The sequence below is a fragment of the Mixophyes fleayi genome, chromosome 3, assembly GCF_038048845.1.
Source record: "Mixophyes fleayi isolate aMixFle1 chromosome 3, aMixFle1.hap1, whole genome shotgun sequence".
Taxonomy (NCBI): domain Eukaryota; kingdom Metazoa; phylum Chordata; class Amphibia; order Anura; family Limnodynastidae; genus Mixophyes; species Mixophyes fleayi.
In genome coordinates this window covers 331073577-331088784 of record NC_134404.1, presented here as the reverse complement: position 1 = coordinate 331088784, position 15208 = coordinate 331073577, and the positions used below count along the sequence as shown (strand labels likewise).

At 42.2% G+C, this 15208-nt stretch overlaps 1 protein-coding gene across 4 annotated transcripts in view; it reads left to right on the top strand.

Moving 5' to 3' along the window:
* The window catches only part of ESRRG (estrogen related receptor gamma), a 633225-nt gene that overhangs the window by 156031 nt on the left and 461986 nt on the right, over nucleotides 1–15208 (top strand). The gene's annotated exons all lie outside the window — the stretch shown is intronic.

Here is a 15208-nt window from a genome sequence, read left to right as displayed (position 1 = left end):
ACTCCACCACATGGCACTGAGACCCCACACGGCAGCTTATTGGTTAGCACCTCTGCCTCCCAGCCTCCCAGGTCATGAATTCAATTCCAAACAATGGCCTTATCTATGTGGAGTTTGTATGTTCTCCCTGTGTTTGCGTGGATTTCCTCCAGGTGCTTTGGTTTCCTCCCACACTCCAAAAACATACTAGTAGGTTATTTGGCTGCTATAAAAATTGACCCTAGTCTGTCTGTCTCTCTTTCTGCCTGTGTGTGTGTGTGTGTGTGTGTGTGTGTGTGTGTCTGTGTGTGTGTGTCTGTCTGTCTGTCTGTCTGTCTGTCTGTGTCTGTCTGTCTGTCTGTCTGTCTGTCTGTCTGTCTGTGTGTGTATGTTAGGGAATGTAGACTGTAAGCTCCAATGGGGCAGGGACTGATGTGAATGAGTTATTTGTACAGCTCTGCGGGATTAGTGGCGCTATATAAATGATGATTTTTAGTCCGTTTTAAAAATGTGCTTTGTAACGATAATCTTTCATCATTGCAGCGTACACAATATCGGGCCGAATGGTCGTTTGTCGTTTGATTGGCCGTATAATCGGCTGAAATCCCTGCATGTGTATCCAGCCTTACCTTAGCTAGAGAGAGGATTGCAGTGCTGGAACTTTGGGGCACTTGATCTACCCACTGTCTCTACCTTCTCCACCTAAATATTTATTTATTTTAGGTGGAGTTACCCTTTAAGGTATATTATAGATCTCTTTGAGATGAACATAAGACGTCCTGTCTCGTATATGAGCGATGATGATGATCATTTATGACCAGACAACGGAAGTGTGTTGCTTTGCTGTGCTTGGATTCGTCACTTTATCCCTCCTTCACCTCACTCCATCGAGCAGTACGTTTGTCCACTTCGTGGTTTGCATTTTCTGGTCTGTGATGTCAGTGGGCACAGGGCTGCAATTTAACATATGCACAGCACATTCAGGCCCAGCAATGTGGTGTCATAGGCCTTAATGTGGACTAGGTACATATTATACAAGATTCCCCCCTTCCCCCCACCACTTATCTATTGCTGGGGCCCTGCTCTCCCGGGAGGTCTCCCAGAAATGCAATTGTCTCTCGGAAATTCCGGGAGAGTAGGCAACAATGCATTAAAGAAAAGCAGCTAATGAATCTCTAGAGACTGAAGTGTCTTTTACATTTCTGTCTCCATTATTGAAGTCATGTTGTTTTACCTGTCAGTCTTTGTTTAAATCTTGGTCTCCATAAAAATGGCCACCTCCATAGGCATCAATGCATGGACATAGGACACAATTTCTGAACTGTGTCATCATGCCACAGATGGCGAAGCCAACCACGTCTTGTACTGGCTCCGCATCAGGGAGAATGCCAGACTTTTCAGGGAGTGAGGGAGATCACTCCTATTTCAGGGAGTCTCCCGGACATTCAGGGAGAGTTGGCAAGTATGCCTTATCTCAAAAGTAGTGTTTTGTCGCAACAGTGAAGAAACAGCTTGTAATTGGCGCTCTGCTACTTTTTACCTAAAAATTATGTGTTTCCTCATAAATAAGCTAAATGATTATTCTCTCAATTTTCTGAATAGTGTGGACCCTGAGGACATAGCTCCATGCAAGTGGTCTGCTGATAATAATACGTCCTAATCACTGAGTCTGTAGTAGATTGCACCAGTTACAGTACCTACAAGCAGTGGAGACAAACATTTTGCGAGCTGAGCCAATATGGCTGTGCAGACATTGGATGCTCTTTAAACAAATGATCATCCAGAAGTTATAGAAATATTTATCATCAGCCCGTTGTCTCACTGCAACACCTGTGCAGTTTGTGTGGGGGAGGAAATGATATCCAAAAGGACAAAGGAGTGTAAGATAATGTATCCTCTCAGCAGACGTGTTGCTGTGCTTCGGTCGATCCACATATGTCAACACAACTGTGTGAGGACGCTGCCAGCGCGCCAGATGCCATTTTGGAATGAGTTCTCTGTCCTAATGGCCCCGTGACTGCCCACATAGTGTTACAAGTTCAGACAAAATAAATGACCATAGCTACAATTACACAGAGTTAACAGAACTTCTAGATACTCCGGTCTGGTTCTACGTAGAGTGAAATGGTGTTTATATTCCATATAGACAAACATGTTCTTGTATAAATTACCCATCGTTGTGATAAGAAAATAAGAGCACTATAAAAATGGGGATCATTTGCATCGGCCATAAATGTGTAGCGCAGCACATCAGCATTGAGCCGTACACCTACATAAGTGCTGAAATTTGTCATGAACTTTCTGCTGTTTTAGATGGGACTGAGGCCCCTTTGCATATATATTTACATATATTATTATTCAATACAGAGAGGATCCTATTTACTGCCAAAGAATACAGGGAACATCCTAGTAAGCTCCTTAGAATACAGAGAGCATCCTAGTGACCGCCATAAAATACAAACAAAATCATTGTGACCTCCATAAAATATAGAGAGCATTCTAGTTACCGCCATACAATACATAGAGCATCCTAGCAACAGCCGCAAAATGCAAAGCTAGTGATCGCCATAAAATACAGAGAGCATCATAGTGACCATCAAAAAATGCAGAGAGCATCTTACTGACCACCATAAAATACAGAAAACATCCTAGTTACCACCATACAATACAGAGAGCATCCTAGCAACCGCCATACAATACAGAGAGCATCCTAGCAACCGCCGCAAAATGCAAAGATCACCCTAGTGATCGCCATAAAATACAGAGAGCATCTTACTGACCACCATAAAATACAAAGAGTATCCAAGTGACCGCCATACAATACAGAGAGCATCCTAGTTACCGCCATACAATACAGAGAGCATCCTAGTTACCGCCATACAATACAGAGAGCATCCTAGTTACCGCCATACAATACAGAGAGCATCCTAGTTACCGCCATACAATACAGAGAGCATCCTAGTGACTGTTACACAATACAGATAGCATCCAAGTGATAGCATACAATACAGAGAGCATCCTAGTGCAAATTGATTGTGAATTTATATTATATCCAGTCCATGAAATGATGGAGGTTTGTTAGGCTTGTCAGATGCTCTGGGACTTGTAGTCCCACCACTGCTGGACAGGCACTGTAGCTTTCTAAATCATACATGAAACTACCGGAGGATACCTTCTGGGACTGTGTGTCCTGAGCCTGTTCACCTCAGAATGATGAGCTCTAGGACCAGCGCTCTGGGCTTTGACATGGTGCCACCTGTGCCCAGCAGATAGGATAGAGAACCATGGGGTAGACCCCAGGCCGGAGTGGGTGCGGTGCTTGGTAACCCCCTTCCTGAGTACAGCAGCCGCAACATCCTGGGGCTCATGTACATTTGGACACTTGAATATACTTTAAGATAAATGGTACAGACTTGCGCCCTGAACCCATTTATGTGCATATGTTCCTCTGGATGCATCTAACGTGTACATCCATATCATGTGTGCCAGCTTTACGTCAGGAATACAAGTGTGTATACACAGGGACAAACCCAGGATTTGTAGAGGGGGGTTTCCACACCACGCCACCAGTGGGCGTGACCAGCATGCTATAATTTTAGACAGTTCTTGGCTGTTCTTCAACTCTCCCTATCCCCATAATATACATGGGCAATGCTATGTGCACTACTGTTAGGTGCACACAGCTCTCCCTTTTCAAGCCGTCGTGTGAAGTGGGAGCAGGGTCCAGCCACCTCAATTATACAGTGCCCCAGGCTTGGAGGGGGGTTTCCAGGCACTAGGAAACCCACCCTCAGTTTGCCTATGATACATACGCCCCATAATAGTATAGAAAAGGCTTGAACTAGCACAGAAATGTAGCTTGACAGTGTTAGTAGTAAATACAGAAGTCACATTACCCGCTACACAATATGCTAATTCTCTATGCGCACAAGAGAGAATAGTGTTTCGACACTTTTATTCATAAATGCAATTGCAATATAAAATATATTTAAAGACAAATACACCTTAAATTGAATACAAACATCTGTTGTTTTCCCATTTATAAATTAAATCTTCTTTCCTATCGCAGTCCAAATGGAAGTATCAATCAACCCTATTTGTCATGATCCTGACTGTCAAACCTCAAACAAGAGAGACCTTGTTACTTCTATGTTCTGCTGCACTCACATTGCCGCCCTGGCACTATCCCGGGTATATGTACCCGGGATATTGCCGGGTGACAGAGTCTCCCAACCCGGCAAAGTTCCGGGTCGACCGGGTTCACACTGAACCCGGTTCTCCCTGTTAACATTACAAGAGGAGCTTTGATTGGCTCCTCTTGTGATGTTGACTTTTTTGTTTTTCAGTAGGTTTCGGTGAGACCCAGGTTGAAAAACCCGGGTCTCACCGTTCTGACTGGCAGCTACATGGGTTGGACCTGGGAATAGCCCTCCAAAAGACCCGGGTTCAATTCCCGGGTCATGTGACCCAGGTAGATGCAGGGGACCCCATTCACACTCAGCCTTGACCCGGGACGCTGGGGCTCGCCCCGGCAGTAACCCGGGTTTTTGAGGCAGTGTGAACGGGGTATTAGCATGTTGCATTATGTATCAGAGCGGTATTTGACAATAAAAATATAGTAATATTCTACGGGATCTTGTGAATTTCTCAAAAGAGTTTTCAATTAACTTTCAAAAGCCTTTGTATTTTGGGGAAATCAGCAATAAATAAATGAACTTCACTTTATTAAAAATGATTTAAAAGTAGGTCAATGTTTAAATCAGAAATAAGTAACAAAAGCACAGGGACAGTTTTAAGAGTTACTGAGTTACTTTTCATCCTGACCTCTCGAAACAATACTGCAGAGCCGTAACTTAGAATTCTAGCGCCCTGGGCGAGAAAGACAAATGCCGCCCCCCTGGCCCTCAATTTTAACCAAATTAACCTAAAATATTCCTAAATTGCGCCCCCCCTACAGCGTTGCGCCCTGGGCGGTCGCCCCTGTCGCACAGCCCTAGTTACGGCCCTGCAATACTGCACAATAATACTTTCTGTATATGCAGCCCAGACTCATACAACACACACACCTACCTCTACCCGCCCCTCTCTGGTGAGATGTGATACTGCAGCACATGTTGGGCCTGAGTCATTAAGGAGAGCAAAGCAAAAAAAGGAGTATGTTTGCTCTTGGATAAACCATGTTACAATGCAAGGGGTGCAAATTAGTTTATTATTTTGCACCTAGGTTAAATACTGGCTGTTTTTTTACGTAGCACACAAATACTTGCTAGCTTTATTTTTACACTGAAATGTACAGTTGATCTAGGACGTGCCCTATCCCAACTATAAATCTGTCCCCAAATTTAAAATTTACCTCCCCTCCAATGTAACATGGTTTTGCCCAGGTGCAAACTTACTCCTTTTTTATGCTTTGCTCTCCTTAATGACTCAGGCCCAATATGATTATGTTGAATCAAGAACTTTTTTGGGAGTCATGTAATGAGTTTATCTATAAACTGTAAAAAATAAACCCAAAAGATGGATGATAGTTGACACTCGAAAAAGAAGACATTTTGGGCATCATTTAGAGGTAGGAGCAAATTTAAGATTTGCTTGGGGGGCAAATAAATATGTGCGGATAGATTTAGACTTAGGAGGGGGTATGTCCTAGCATAATGTGAATAGCAGTGTAAAGATAACACTGCCCAGTATTTGTGTGCTACTTGCAGAAGCTGCCTGTGTTTTTCCTGCATGCACAGAAATGCAAGAAAAATACTATATGCATTTTCACCCCTTGATTGCAACATGTTTTTTCAAGAGCAGAATTGCTCCATCTTTTGCTTTGCTCCTAATGTATATGTTGAACTAACATTTATGAGCCACAGACATCATTGAGGCAGCATCTTGTGAGCATCATAGTTGCCAACTTTGTAAAATAATCTCCAGGGACTCTTTGCCTCTGGGCGGCTGCATCTCATTCTCATTGTGTAAATGGACCTTGGGGCATTACATTCCTCATTATGATGCTTGCTGAACATGGTCATAATTGTTGTTATTTTTTGTGTACATTACTGCTCCTAGACTATTCATTTTGAGCTGTAAAGTCCAAAAGGCCCAGAAGCTAAGAACAGATTGTGACAGTTGTATTCACTATATAGAATAAGAGGAATTACACTCATACTTGCCAACTCTCCCTGAATGTCAGGGAGACTCCCTGAAATAGGGGTGATCTCCCTCACTCCCTGAAGAGCCTGGCATTCTCCCTGATGCTGAGCCAGTACAAGACGTGGTTGGCTTCGCCATCTGTGGCATGATGACACAGTTCAGAAATTGTGTCCAATGTCCATGTATTGATGCCTATGGAGGTGGCCATTTACATGGAGACCAAGATTTAATCAAAGACTGACAGGTAAGACAACATGACTTAAGTAATGGAGACAGAAATGTAAAAGACACTTCAGTCTCTAGAGATTCATTAGCTGCTTTTCTTTAACACATAGTTGCCTGGAATGTCCGGGACACTCCCGCATTTCTGGGAGACCTCCCGTGCTCCCGGGAGAGCAGAGCAACCTCCTGGTTCTCGCCCCCACAATAGATAAGTGGGGGGGGCGGGCTTAATGTCGCAAATATTACATCATCTTAGCTATGCCCCCTGCTGTAATTGGTCAAAATTGTGTGAATCGTTTAGGTGGTGGCGCCAAAATTATGCCATTCGTCAGGCCCCGCCCCCGCAAGCCCACCTCCCCCGGGATCTCCCTGAAGCCAACGAGGAAAAGTTGGCAAGTATGATTGTACTGTAGAGTATTGGAACATATATATAGGTCAGTATTGGAAAGCAGGAGAGTTTCCAGTGACAAATCCTGGGACTGACTCTGGAAATTCTAAGCAGTTGACAATGATGAAATATTAAAGACAAAGCAGCCAATCGATTACCTTGGAGCTAGTCACATGGACGCAGCATCGCTCTTGTGAGCTGCACCAATGCAGCCTATTAATTCCCTAGCAACTAGTGACATCACAGTGGCACCATCTGATAGGCTGCATTGTTGTATATATTGTTAGCGCCAATAAAACTGCCGCTGTGTATCTAAATGAATAGACTTTAATATATCCATGTAATAAAATAATGATGCTAAACACAAAGGACCTGGTTTAGAGTCACACGTTTTACATTATAGAGCCTGCGGGCCACACAAATCACTTTTTTTTTTACTGTACATGTGTTATTTCTGTGGTTAGTTCTGCAAGTGCCACCATGCCCAAGCAGTCAATGCTTACAACAGTATTAATCCTTTTATGAGTTTCACTACTGCCCTGGCGTTCACGGCTGGTATTGGTTTCAAATGGGAAATGTCACACTGCAGGTCTCCCTGTTATAGTGTGACTAGCCCATCCTGGCACAGGAAGGGGTCCTGTTTGCTGATTCGGTGTTCAAGCTGCAAAATTGCAGCTTACGAAGCCCTAACTCCATTTACTCTTATTCCCTGGCTCAGCATTCCCTCAAATACTTGAAACGTCCAGAAGTTCATCATCATTATCATTTATATAGCACCAAGTTCACTGCACTGCACAGAGAATATTTGTCGCTTACATCAGTCCCTGCCCCATTGGAGCTTATAGTCTAAATTCCCACACATACAGAAACGGGTCAATTTTAAAAGCAGTCAATTAACCTTCTAGTATGTTTTTGGAGTGCGGGAGGAAACCCACGCAAACACAGGGAGAACATACAAACTCCTCACAGATAAGGCCATGGTCGGGAATTGAACTCATGACCATAGTGCTGTGATACAGAAGTACTAACCACTGAGCCACCGTGCTGCCCATGAAGTTTACAATGATTTACCCAACAGCGGAGGGACCAGCAATAAGTTAGTAGAAGGAGCCCTTTTAGCAAATCTCAGCAGTGTATGCAAACTCTGCGGTGAGCTGTGCGTCTTTTGTTAACGTCGTTTGAGTTATAAAGTTATAGCGAGCGATGCTATATTATGCTCCTACTGTTTAGCATTGTGCTCAGCAAACATTGCTTCAGATTAGTACATTTGTAATTTAAATGAAGACAATACATCAACTGGAAACAGGGAAAATAAGGTTAACAAGATGATGAATTTGTCATGGGTTTTTTTTTTTCTTCCGAAGGCATCCCCCAATAAAAATAAACTCTTGTCTCCCTAGCATTTCTAAGGTAAGATGAGCAATCTTCAGTACCTCAGGCAGTTCTGGCAGCTGAATCTGCTTTCTGCAAGCAAACTAATAAATGCTACTTAATTCATGTTTCATTCTCTCTGGGGGTCTGCGTGCAGATTTACCCAGCAAAGGAAGCATCCTGTTACATCTTTTAAATAATTGATGGATTCCTGTCTAAGCAACCCAAACAAAATCCTGAAAATAGTCTCCCATGAAATGATCACTTTTTCCTTGTTTTTCCCCCCTTGCTTTGGGGAGTTATAATTTCATTCTCCCTGTCAGTTTCAGCATCCACATAATATGATAATGCAGCGATGTACTTACTTATACCAGGTCAAGTATGTAAAAAGTTTAATCAGTATAAATAATATGATTTAAACGACCATGTTATTTATCTTTGCTTTTTGGGGTATATTGACTAAACTGCGGGTTTGAAAAAGCGGAGATGTTGCCTATAGCAGCCAATCAGATTCTAGCTGTCATTTTGTAGAGTGCACTAAATAAATGACAGCTAGAATCTGATTGGTTGCTATAGGCAACATCTCCACTTTTTCAAACCCACAGTTTAGTAAATCTAGCGTTTGTAAAATGATGCAAATATTTAAATGCATTTTTGTCATGCATATTACAGCGATCCAGAATCCGTATTTGTGCTGCAATTTATCATACCTCCCTTAAAGGAAAAAGCCCCTCCCCGGCTAGTCCTCTGCAGTTACTTTCGTCCGCAGCGTACCCCTGAGCGTACCCCTGAGAGCAAATGTCCCGGCGTAAGTCCTCAACTGCGCATGCGCAGCCGTAAGATCTTTAAGATTCTTTAAAGGGACCTTGTTATTAATCTTATTGACAGGTGGGTTAATATACCCCCATCAATTAACCCCATCCCACCCTCATCCACAACCAATAATGCAGAAATTATCAGTCTGTATATATTTCTTACCAAATTGTTTATTAATTCCCATAAATGAAATCCAGCACCACACTGGTTAATTATATTACACTACGCTGGGCTCGTTTGCAGTAATTAAACTACCCCCACTGTTGTCTTCATGATCCTTACTGTGCAAACCTATTGTATACCACTACTAATAAGCTAATTAATCAGGTTTTACTATTATATTGAAGGACACCCCAATTTCTTATTCATTATATTTTGTGTCCAATTCACTGTTGGTTAAAGATGTAACCATGTATGGCAAATAGAGATAAGCACAATCTTTAATACTGTTCTACGAAATATTCCGGGAAGGAGCCTGAAGTGTTGCCAGGTTTACCCCGTCCACATCGCGCAGCAAAATGAACTGGTCATCATCATCGCAGCTCGTTTCATTATGCAAAATGTATGAATACAGTATTCTAGGAGAAAACAGAGAAGTTGAACTTTTATGTTGTTCCCATCAAGTGCTTTTCCATCAGGACCTGCAATCCAGTTTGATATCACGTTCGGGGACGGAGTGGGGGGTTAATACTTTCATAATCAGAACATAGTCCAGCTCCTTGCTACTGGTTCATTAATGACCCTTATCAGGGGCAAACGCAGGAATTGTAGAGGGGGGTTTCCACACCACGCCGCCAGTGGGCGTGACCAGCATGTATGGGGGCGTGGCTATAATTTTAGACAGTGCTTGACTGCTCTCCAACTCTTTCTATCCCCCTAATATACATGGGCAATGCTGCGTATACTACTGTTAGGAGCACGCAGCTCTCCCTTTTCAAGCAGAGCCGTGTGTAGCTGGAGCAGGGTCCAGCCACCTAAATTCTACGGTGCCCCAGGCTTGGAGGGGGTTTCCAGGTACTACGAACCCCCCGGCTTCGATTTGCTTAAGCTTATTTAGCATGATGCTTGTCGGCAGTTTTTACTAGTCAGAATTTTAAGGGATCTTATAGGAATTGCATTGAAGCCATGCAGCACGTATGTTTCATGTAAGATTGGGTATATAATTTGGGAGTCTTCCGGACATTCAGGGACATTAGGCAAGTATGGGCTGGAGACATTTTACCGTCTTCTAGCAAGTGAAGCAGTAAGCTGAGGGCTTTTAAAATGATGTGTTGGGTCTCTGAATAGGCACTTACCATTAGGAATTAAGGTTTCTTGTGTTTATATTAAACCCATTCAATAAGATGTCACTGGGAGGTTTTTTTATATTCTGTATAAATTCAGTGAGCAGGGGATGCTGGGTATTTCTGTCCCTTATCGACGCTGATACCTCCCACCCACCTTACTTAGATTTATAGTTTAAGTTGTTTAACCATTTCTTCATTTATACAGAAGAGACGCAGGGGCTAAGAGAGCTGTGTGGTCGGCGATGAGTCAAAGGAGCTACCCCTTATTGTCCGCTCGTCACTGTCCCTTTCGAAGTAACATGACTCTTGACCCTTTCTGCGTGGAGGGTCCCTTGGCGTGCTTTTCGCGGCAGGGCAATGTCGAGTCTAGAAGGGAGTGGTCACGGTGACGCCAGATTAGTCATTGTCCCTCACGGCTTATTGGTTGAAGATTAGTTGTTAGCTGATTATTATGCTCTCACCGCCACCGTGAAGGTTAAATAAAGGTCGCCACCGTGCGACCTTTACTTTTTCAAAAATATGATTGCATGTGTCTTGTTTCAGGTTTACATTGTTACATGCACATATCTAGGCTGGTATAGTGCAAAGTAAGAAAGATCTCACACTATTATTTTAATAACTAGAACAGTTTCTTGCTTTTGCAATGCTTTGATTTTGCAGGAAAAAGCTGATTTATTCTTTAATCCACCTATATATTACTTATCAGGGCAGTCAGGGCATTCTTATGGTAGCATATTGGAATAAATATATTTTTATTTTGTGCACATTTTATAGGGAGAACAGACATTATTAGTTACTTTCCTACTGTAAGTACATACCTACCAACTGTTTACTCTCTCCCACCGTGGGATTCTGGAGATGAGGTAAAGTGTGAGGACGGAGGGGGGGGGGGCAGGGCAAGGCGAATCGTGTCATTTTGGCCAAACCCCTCGATGAAATGACTCGATCGCGTCATTTTGCTGCATGGGGTGGTGCCATAATGGCGCCATTCACTGCCAATGGCATCATGGATAGTATGTGTAAGTATAAATAAATAGATTCACCCCCTTCTGTTTTATCAGTTTGTTCTCCTGAGTATAGAGTATGTAAGGTCTGACAACTTTATAGTCCAGGAACAAGACATATTTGTTATAGTAATTTTTTCCTTGATGCTACCTTGCTGCCCAGATGACGGTCACCATTAATTATGACATATCCTGTTAGCCAAGTGTCCAGAAATGTTAATTTTTTTTTACAGCCTCTCTGTAAAGTTTGGGTTATTCTATGCAAATGGTGAGAGACAACAAGTGTGATTCCTGCCACTGTGACTTACGAGAGGAATGACCACTTTCTTTCAAAAGTTAACTGACTTGCAGAGGAGAATTGCAAAAAGAGGAAAAACAAAATAGCAGACACCAAAGAATATTACCGATATATATCATGCCTCCTAACAGTTATATCCATGACTGTGGATTTGCAAGCAGTAACAATTTGTATCAAGCTTATCAAATTCATTTATATAGGACTTTTACCAAAAACAATCACTATGGGCAGCACGGTGGCTTTGTGGTTAGCACTTCTGCCTCACAGCACTGGGGTCATGAGTTTGATTTCTGACAGTGGAGTTTGTATGTTCTCCCCATGACTGCGTAGGTTTCCTCCGGGTGCTCCGGTTTCCTCCCACACTCCAAAAACATACTAGTAGGTTAATTGGCTGCTAACAAAAATTGACCCTAGTCTGTCTATGTCTGTGTTTGTCTGTGTGTGTATTAGGGAACTTAGACTGTAAGCCCCAATGGGGCAGGGACTGGTGTGGGTGAGTTCTCTGTACAGCGCTACGGAGTTAGTGGCGCTATATAAATAAATGGTGATGATGATGATGATGATGATGGATACCTTAATCCAACAGGCCAGTTACATTGTAATGTAAGTTTTGTATATTTTAGTAGATGTAACAATATTTAAAGGCCTCTTCCTGGATTTTGTGTGAATAGTGTCATTTTATAACAGCGATGGAGAACCGTTCAGTGCGCTATGTGACAGCCCTGTGTTCCCACCGCAGTGACAGGAAGGAGTTACACTTCCTAAGCCAAAAGGAGAGCTGGTTTTTTTTTTTTCCTCCCTTCATAGTTTTGAAATTCAAATTGAATGCAATTTTCAGCTCATTTGAGCCAGAATATACAGTTGCCGAGCTTCAGTGGCTCTTAAATTCGAACTCACAGGAGAAAACAGATATCATCTGTCGCACAGGGCAAGAAGGAGGAGGAGATTGTATGCTGGTACTCGCAGGAGCTGTGACTCAGGCTCTCACACAGCCCAGTGCATGGAGCCCATCAGTGATAAAATAATTAGATAATCAATGGTATCTTGGAATCTTCATCAGGCAAAGTGGAGAGCGGCCAGAGGAGCTTAGTACCGGATAGAGAACAGACTTATTTTAGCTGTATATATTATTATTTTCATTCTTGAATCTAAAGTAGAGGTGCCTGGTTTATTCTCTCTAATTATGTAGCAGAAACAGGATTTTGTTTTTCCAAATTGTACTAATAATTCTGTTAAGGAGTTTGTCTTTGTCTCGGCGTTTAAGGCTTGTTGAACGAGAGCAGTGATGGGCAACAAGTGACCCGCCAAACTTTTCTCTGCAGCAGTGCTGTCTTTTCCATTGGGCACGCTGGGCAGTTGCCCGAGGGCCCCACGAGCACAGGGGCCCCATAGACATGGCCCAATAGGAAAAAAATTCTATTCACCCATGTATCAAGGCACAGCTTTACAGCATGGTTTTTAATGTTTAAACTCTGATTTTTGTTGCAGGTACCAATAAATATAAACTTAATTTTATTATTAATTTACATTTTTTTTATTCCTGTGAGTGGTTGTGTAGGTAGGGGCCCAAGTGCACTGCTCTGCCCGGGGGCCCATAATGTTGTTAAGATGGCCCTGCCCTGCAACCCCCAGGTCCTTCCTGCTTAATTGTCAGATTTGTTTGTTATAGCTTGTAACACTTGATTAAAATTCCTGATATTATGCCTTTATGTATAGATGTCTCTTGCTATGATTAAAGCATTGTTTTAACTTATTACTGAGATTAAGGGTAATGCCCTTAAAGGTTAGAGGGCTGCACCATGCAGCCTCCAAAATGTTTCAGGTTGCCGATCACTGAACTAGAGTGTCACTTCCTATTGTAACCGTTTTCCAGCCAATGATGTCTGATTGTCCCCATTTTCGAGCTGCTCATACTCATAGAATGTTTGGTTTTGAAGTATCGACCTTTGAAATCACGTTGTTCTGAAAAATAGTTTTCAAAAGCTTCAAATGGCATTGGGCCATATTGAAAGGGTTTTAAATCAGTTGCTTAAAAAGTATCTGCAGAATGTGTTACTTGCCCGATCCTGAACAGCCTCTTCTAAATGACTTCAAATGGGTATATGCATTTTTCAAATCGCTTTGGAAGCTCCTTTTCAGAAGCCCATTGATTTAACATCACTCTTGAAAGCTCACATTTCGTGTACACGATCAGTTCAAAAATGAGAACCCCCGGACAGTGACATCATAGCATTACACACTTAAATGGACATAAAACCAGATAACTCACAAAATAATTAAATGATAACTAAAGCCAAAAAAATGTAAATCCAAAAAATGCAGCTATCTTGCTCCATTGAGCCGTGTTAAAAAGTAAAGTGTATTGGAGTATTTCATCCTGTTGCTTTATAAACACCAATAGACCCATCTCTCAGGTGGAATGAATTAATGGTTTTCCGATTTGGTTCAAAAAGCTCAAGAGAAGCACATTATTGTATTATTATTATTTAATTATAAAGCACCGCAGATTCCGTAGCGTTGGATTCAGTTAGCAAGTCAGAGATTTATGAGGCAGTTATGCATGAGTAGCACAGATGTGTGTGAGTACTGTCTGACTCCCTTGTACGTCCTGTTATGTCTTTTGCTACAGAATGTAGCAAAAGACATAACAGAATGAAGCAAAAGACATAACAGGACATACAAGGGAGTCAGACAGTAGACAGACATTAGGTACAGAGGACCCTACCCACATGAGCTTACATTCTAGAGGGAGGGGTGGTGAGAGACAGTAGAGACAACTGGGAGAAAACAGAGATGGCGGGCAAAGAAAGAGGAGGTGATGGATAAGATCACCAGGAAGAGAAGCGACAGGAGATTCCCCTTTGAACTTACAGAGACATCACTGGCCACATCCTTGTGCTTCAATCTTTCAATCAGCAAAGAAAACTTCCCGTTTGTGAGATAATATTTTGCTTTATTCACCTGACCCTACAACACTGGGGTTTACACCAGGGGTCAGGAAACTTTTTTACCTTTTACCCCCAAATATATTTAGATACGCCGACGTTACCCCCTTGATTTGAAAGGAAGGAGATAATATATTATTAATTATTGGAATACAAATATTGAATCTATTCAAAATTTCTTTGAAAGCTTCAACTTCAGGTTTTGGAGAAATGATGTTGCTTCATTGTTGATACGAGAGCATCAATATTGGGGCATTTTGATGTCAGAGCAATTTGGATACAGTCTTCAGCGTCCAATCGATTTCTCTGCTTTGATTTTATGTTCGTTAGAGTGGAAAATCCTTGTTCGCAAAGGTAGGTTGTTGCAAAAGGCAGCAACTATTTGACTGTCTCCTCATGTGCAATTTTGATGCCTTTGCAGCTGTTGACTTCCAAAAATATGACAGATCTGCTTTGTTTTCAAATGCAATACGTGCTTCATTATTGCATTGAAGCTCAAGAAGTGCCTCTGCCAACCCTTGAGGCTCTTCTGGTACAACAGAAATTTCACATTTAAAGGGGTCTACAATCCAGCTGACAGCATGTGAATCGGCAGCATTACCCCCAGGAATTTCATTTTTACCCCATTTGGGGTAATTTACCCCTGTTTCCTGACCACTAGTTTACACACTCACTGCGTCCATGACCAGGTTCCCTCAAATTATAATTGTATTCTATTGCTACAATTCAAGTGAAAATCTCTTGATATTAAGTTA